Consider the following 7,845-nt stretch of genomic DNA (forward strand, 5'->3'; position numbering starts at 1 on the left):
CGTTTTTCACGTTTCTGCGTGCCGGCTCTTGGAAGTAAACAAAGAGGCGCAGCCGGAAACTTAGAAAAACGCATCACAGACTACAAACCGCAGATTACAGCCGTGCAATATATATCTCCGTGAAATTGCCCGACAGCGCAAATTTTATCGATTCTCGCAATATTTTGTTCTGGTAAAGTGAAAATGTGATTAAAATTTCAATCCCCGAGACCAGGTGTTTTTTGCATGATGATATTATAAACTTCCAAAAAACTTTCAACTTACACGACAAGAAAAATGAAGCAATATCGAACACTCAAATTGACTGGCCTCTCTCCCGGAGAGCTATTCAATAAAATTTATGAACTATTCAGTTTGGCCGCCGGAAACACCCATTCTGAAGCGTTCTCAAGCACAATCGGTTGATATTCGTTAACTAATTTGATGAATCCAAATTGAGGTACTCAATCATAAAAAGCCCTTTCAGATCTGACAGTATGATAATGAACGCTTTCGCCTCGATTACACGAGCGACAACCATAAGGAAAACAAATTACACGTGGTAAGCCAAAAAGTCTTTGTTAAAGGACCAATTTTAAGATCAACCCGGTGTTCAAGCAATGAGGACTGTAGAGTTATTTCAACGACATTAAATTCTTTCTGAGATATTTGCCGTTATTTTTTCAGTAAATAAAAAGTTAACCCGTATGTTAACCACAAATTGAAGGGAAATGCACGTATCTCAATTAGCCAATGTCAAAAATAGCATAATACGCTTTGTTTGTCCCTCCAAAATTTCGCATAAGCATTGCTTTTATTTCTCTTGGCACATACAATGGTCTCAAGAGGAATTGGAAACAATGCTTCTGCAACATTTTGGAGGGACAAACAAAGAGTATTATGGTATTTTTGATATTGGCTAATTTTCCTCGATACATTAGCCATAATTTCTATCATTTTCCTTTTTTGTTCGCCATTTTTATGTTAGTGAGCGGCTTTGTTGATGAAACCTTTTATTCCGTAAAATTCTTAACACAACAAACGTTTCTTTGGTAGCGAAATTTCCAGGTTTATGCAAAAAAATTCAGGAAATCCGTTCATGGCCTGTAAAAAAATCACCTGAATGAATAGACTCTTTCTTTCCGCGGTTACCCATGACATCAACAGACTTAAGATTGCAATTAACAACGAGGAAAACCACTCATGTGATAGATCAATTGATCTGCCATCTCACAAAACCTACGTTTCGATTATTTACGTATATACGAACCCTTGAGAGGAGAGCTCTTTATAATGCCTACATGCCAACTAAACTAGACAACGATTCGGAGCGAAATAGTTGCAGATCGATGCGAGGCCGAAAATAGTGTCGGCTCAGTTCTCTTCGCATTTCAAGAGGCCTTTGCTGATGCAACCAACGATAATTTTCGGTGAAATATGTGTTCGGGAGAGTCAAACTGCTCTAAGAATTTCGGTTCTATGTTGCCCGGCAAACAGCTATAGATTTATTCACTAAAACATCACCTAAAAGATTCGCAACCAAGGAAAAGTAGTCCCGTTCGTTTTCGGAAGCCGGGATATTTGTAAAATTTTTTGCACTTAATTTAAAAGGTCACCTAGCAGTTTCGGATGAGGAAATGGTTTGCAGGGAAGTTCTTAGAAGGTAACTTTCCGCTAGCAATTTCTGAAATGAAGACATCATTCCCTAAAATTTTCGAACACTTCAACTTTCAGTTAAGATGTCCGAGCAGATCAAATTCTAACTAGGTGATAAAAACATGTCTCTCAAAGGCTTTTGGCTTAATTTGCTCCTTGGGTGCTCTTATTAAGTGTTGAACTACACAAACCACTCATTCGACTGTAAAAACTATTAGCTTGCAGTATTTGACAGCTTAGCAGACGAAACTGAGAGCTTACACAACGGTTTACAGCATCCTCATGACGCCCGAAAAATTAACACCGAGGCCATCTGAAGACATAACCGCTATTCCTTACTTTAATCGCAGACTATAAGTCCGTGTTGTTGAGAGAGTTAAGAATCTCAGACTTCTTATTAATCTGAATAACATGAACGAACATTGTAAGACGTACATACAGAGTCCTTGAATAGAGCACATTTCTCATTGCAAAATGGATTGAAAAGTAACGACAGATACGTGTTGAGCGAAATCAATGACTACAATTCAGACTTCTGCCAGACAATTTGCTGACGTCTGCTGACAAAGAAATCGGCACAAAATGGCCCGGTGGGGGGGCTCCCATATAAAAATGACGGGGGTGCTCGTCGGAAATTTTGAAAAAACTCCAAGATCCTGTCCGTGGGCGTGGGCGTGTCATGAAATTTTCATCACCCCCGAAAGAAGTAACAAATTATGGGTTTTAATTAGACAAAATTAAAAATTAGTTAAGTGTGAAATGTCTCCTGACATAAGTTTTCGGCTCTATACCCTAAAAGGTACCGCTAAACAATAAACAATAACCTTTATGTAAAGAGATTAACACTAATTACTACAAAAGTATTCTCCCTAGTGGCCCTCTAAAAACAAAAATATTTAATAAAAATTACAACAATTAAGATGAAAGCCTATAGATGAGTAAAACGGAGAATCTATTTACTACGATATTTACAATGATATTAAAAAATTTAAAAATCAGAATATCTTTTTAACTTTAATATTATCCACCGTATAGATTGAGGCAGCTAAAACTCCCGCTGTGGACCTTTTGAGGCTGAACACCCTAAGAGGTACCAAAACCGCTCTCTCAACCCCTAAAAGGTACGAAGAGCAACACCGTCCTTCTTATATGGGAGCCCCCCCCCCCCCCCCCCTTGGAAATTGACCAGTATTTCCGCAAAAGATGCCTTGCTGATCTACGATATAACAACTCTATATAATGTATTATTATCTTAAGTTGACAAGTTTTCCTTGGTAGTGTAAATGGAAAATATGACAAGTTTTCCTTGGTAGTGTAAATGGAAAATATGACAAGTTTTCCTTGACAAGTGCACTTGACACTACCAAATATCGTCCTGGACATGTTTTTCCTTTGACAGGTGTCCTTATTCAAAAACTAACATGCTAGTCAAGGAAGAACTTGTTATATTTTTTCCATTTGCACACTGCCAAGGAAAACTTGTGAAGGAAAACTTGCTAGTGTAAATGGGGCTTTAGTGTATTGTCCTGCGCTCTTTCTTACACTTTTCGCCGTTTTGCATCACCACTTCTCAGCCTGTTTCAGTTTCTCATGCTCGTCCTTGCTCTTTTTTTCCGCTGCACATCACTATAATGTCGTCTTTTTATTTGGGCTCTCTCCTATCGGTTGTTTGTAACTGATAATTCGCAAGCTACCGGTCGCTCTATTTCACGTCCAGCACCGCTTATTTGTCGTCTTCTTACAGTTTTTTTTTGTCTCATTCTCTTTTTTACCTTGTTGTACGCCCTAAAAAAGTGCATATCTTATATTTTGGGTTGTCTTCGAAATCACTGTTTCATTAATTTACTAATGGAGTACGCTGGCCATCTTCGGCCAAAAACACGCGAGCTCCAGCCTATGCAAGCTTCCGCCAAAAACCCGGGTTCCAGAAGTGCGACAGTTGTATCATGGCTCACACGAAAAGTTGAAAACCAAAACCAAAATGGGCTACCGCATTTTCTTAACAAAAAAAATATTTATTCTGAAAAGAAAAACTCCCCTAAAAGTTGATTTCCTCATAGTAGGCTCCACTGGAGCACCTTTCCTTAATCAAGCAGGATGGAACAAGTTTCACCACTTCTAAGAGACGTTGATTTATTAGAAGGGCTATAACTGCTATACTGTATCATGTAAAAGCAATGTTATGGTACCATATGAAACGCCAACTATTGCTTAACAAAATGCATCCACTATTGTAACGTAATAGGTTACCATGGCAACATGAAAGCCCTCTAAAAACACCCTATATTTCGTATTTACTTGTTTATATCTCAAAAATGAACATAGTAACCCCTATTTTTATTTTCTATTGTACAATAGTAATTAGCAATAGAAGATAGAACTATCGGCAAAGTTTTAAAAATTTCATGGGAGCCAATTGGGGGCTACCTTAAATTTTTTGAAATTCAAGGTAGCTCTAAATTGGTAACCAAATAAAGAGTTATCTGTTGTCAGCCCAATGTAAGGCCATATGAAACTTGGACCCCAAGTAACTTATACGGAACGCGTTGAATGAAAGTGCCTCTGGGCCTCCGGATCCTACTGCAATGCATGGGCTGCAAACTGCAACTACTGTATCTCAAGAAATCAACAAACAACTCTCTACACTATGCCGGATTAAGGACGGTGCCTACTAATTCAAAGGTATTTTTTCCCGGTTTACTGACTATGCGGGAAAAGCAAAACTATGCGGAGAAAGCAGAACTTAACAAGTGTTATTGAAATCCAAAAAGAAAATTGGGGGTAACCACGCATTTTTCGAAGATAATTAATCAACAATATTTGTGAAAAGCTTTAAAATACAAAGCAATGTATGGCGTTCTTTTTCAAATTCAAGCTTAATTGTCTCTGAAGAATGCGTGGTTACCCCCAATTTTCTTTTTGGATACCAAGAGCACTTGCTAAGTTCTGCTTTCTCCGCATAGTTTTGAGCCGCGCAAAAATATCCCTGTATTTATAAGCACCGCCGATAGGAAATCCGAGTCTCTCGAGATGCGCAGAACGTATATGCGCAATTACAAAAGTAGGCACTGTCCTTAAGACGCATATCAGTTATTTGCTAAGGTATAGGACTACACTTCATTAGTAGCAATAAACAGTTTAACATTGATAGAGAGATGTTCGGAACTATTTCAAAAACAGTTAGATCATCGAAAAAATTAGCTCTTGGAGCCCGTAGTGAAACTATAGGTCGTTGACCATGACTGCAAATAATGTTGGTCTAAGTTTGGTACCTTGCGGGATTCCCCCATTTAGATACTTCTTGAAAGTGGTTCACGGTTCAATATACGTGAATTGGGACCCACCCTCTAGGAAGATGGCTATCTATCTGCAGATTAACCATGAAAGTCAAGAACTTTACGGAAATCAGCAAAAAACTCTTTTGGAACAGCGCGATCTAAAGTATCTAAAGCAAAGTGAAGAATGTAAACAATGGCTTGTTCGGTTGATTTTTCAGATACAGCAAACTGCTAACAATCCGTTTGACTAGGACAGCGGCTAAGAGTCTCGCCAATGTAATCATTTCCATTACCTTTAAAAAAGCGTTCTGATAAAGTTACAGTTGTACTGAAACGATTTTTTTTGTCGCGTCTGTAGTCAAATTTCACGAGTCTTAAAGTGTCCCTGTAACCAAAAAATCAATTCTTGTTTTTCTTTGGATTTAATTCAAAACTATGTTAACTAGACACTAAGCGACCAAAGTTTTAATCCTTGATTTCAAAAAGACACCTCACTACTTTAAGTGGAATTTTTTCTGTGTAATGGTCCGCCATTACTAACTTTGAGTTCTTGAGAGAGCTGAATTGAGGAGAAAATGACGTCAAAGGCTCACTAGTTTAGGAATGCAATGTGTGCATACGCCGCAGAATTAATAGGTCGCATGGGGGGTTTGGGCTTTTTGCATATGTAATAAGCTACATTCACACGCTGAGCCTTTGACGTCACTTTTCCCTGGATCCAACCCTCTGAGGTCCAGTCGGTCAGTTTTGAACGTGAGTTATGGTAGACCGTGAAATCCAAAACTTACACTCAAAGTAAATGGCCTTTGGATAATATATAGATTTAGCCAAGCCTAAAAGCGGAGCTCCCGTTTCTAACCGCAGAAAGAAATATAGTACATTTGGAAATAATTATGCTTCTGCATAAAGTACAAATTTATTCGTCCTTAGTGTATACAGTTTACAGTGATCAAACACCTCTGAGCTGATAGCAGTAAACAAACAAGCCTTGCAAACAATAACCAACAATTTTAATCAACGACTAAAACTGAAAATACATGCACAGTAATCTCTTTCACAAGATTTTCCGTTTGACGGATAATCTTTATAATCCTTACACCCTCTCTCTTCAGTTTAGAACACATCAAAAATCTTACGACTGGACAGCCCATAAATGTGATTGTTGTAATATGCCTTTCGAGCCTTCTTCGCTTTTTTAGCTAGCTTTACAAAATATGTGAGGTAGCGAGGCATGCATTAAGGCGGAAAACATCAAATGAATGCAAAAACGGTTGTAAATAAGTACGCTGACGTCATAACCAATTTCTCGCATGGATTGATTTCCCAAAAAGTCTTACCCATGGTGCTCTGCTGGCGCGCTTCGCGCTCATGCAGAACTCTGCTATTAATCAACGGAAAAAAATCACTAAGCAGTACCATGATCTCCAGGCATGAATTTTTCTACTCAAACAGCCTAAGTTTTGCTTTTCGTTAAATTTGTTTTACTTGTCTGTTCCATTTTCCCAATTGCAAATTACGTTCGATGACCGGATTCCGAAATAGGAATACATGGAATACAAGTTAGAAATCCTTAGTTCTTACGGAGATTCACATTAGACTGTCAAACACCTGCTAAAATGTTTTTTTAAACATATCTTTATTGTGCTTCAAGTGAAGCTATGACCCTAACAGTTATGAACGCAAAACTCAATTTTTTACCAGTCAGGTGTTAAGCAAACACACTTTCAAAATATGAAGAACAAAATCCAGCGGCACTTTAATTGGCGCAGTTAGTTAACAATGGGTCAGCCGCCCTTTAGAAAAACGCGACGTCGATATTCAAGTGATTCAGTAGCCCTGTCAAGTGCGGTTAGTTCCGGGAAGGGTGGTGTTACATTGATTGAATATGTTCTTTTGTTCAAGCCGAATGCTTACATCTAACAACTTCTCAACACTTCGTTGCTATTTTGACGATTTTAAAAGCAACTTCAGTACTCGTAAGAGCTTCGAATCGTTTCACTAAAAAAATGAAATTGAAAGTCCCATCCGTTTTAACAAGGATCGCCTGATATGAAGGAATCCGGAATCCAGCAAATGTGAGGCTTTGGAATCCGGAATCCAGAACGTGGAGTCCGGAATCCATTGTATAGAATCCAGATTCCATGATTTTGATGGAATCCAGGATCCATTTCGGCGGAACCCGTGAGTTTGGAATCCAGAATCCACGATTCGTGACCCAAGGTCCACTATTAGAAATCCAGAATCCACGGGCTGGGATCTGCCGCAATCCAAGGGCCACTGTATTACCTCAGAGCTTACGCAAGGCGACGACGACAACTACGAGAACGTTTATTATTTCCCGCTATTGTAATTATGCTGCGATTACTCCAAATGAGCAAATGAGCATGGAAAGTGTCTATTAAATCCATAAATAAAATTGGTGTGAACAGCGTGGGTTGTTTGGACTATCAAATTTGGCAATTGCACGTCGTTGACAAAGCGAGAACGGGTAATAAAAACTGTGGCAAAATGCAAAACGCACGTGCGCGGCGTGCACCGCCATTAGGGAACTTATGCAACGACGACGGCAACGGCAACAGCGACGGCGACGGCAACGAGAACGTCATCTCAAAATATAAATTCGCGTTATTATAATCACTTCGTGACTATTTCAACCTTTTTAATATGACAAGAGTGTGGGAGTTCCTCAAAAATGACACTAGTCGGAACGGCGCTTCATTTAGAGGAGAAACATTTATCCTAAAGTGCTGACGTTCTTCATAAACCTAAAATTTGGCTATTTCAAATCATTGTTTTGCTGACGACGGCAAATAAATGGACAATAGTTAAAAGCGCACGTGCAGGCCGTGCAAAGCTATTGTTTTTGCACTCTAAAGGCCTGGCCAAACGCACGCAACATTTTGCAAAATTGTTGGGCACAACTTGTTGCATA

The sequence above is a fragment of the Montipora capricornis genome, chromosome 12, assembly GCF_036669925.1.
Source record: "Montipora capricornis isolate CH-2021 chromosome 12, ASM3666992v2, whole genome shotgun sequence".
Classification (NCBI taxonomy): domain Eukaryota; kingdom Metazoa; phylum Cnidaria; class Anthozoa; order Scleractinia; family Acroporidae; genus Montipora; species Montipora capricornis.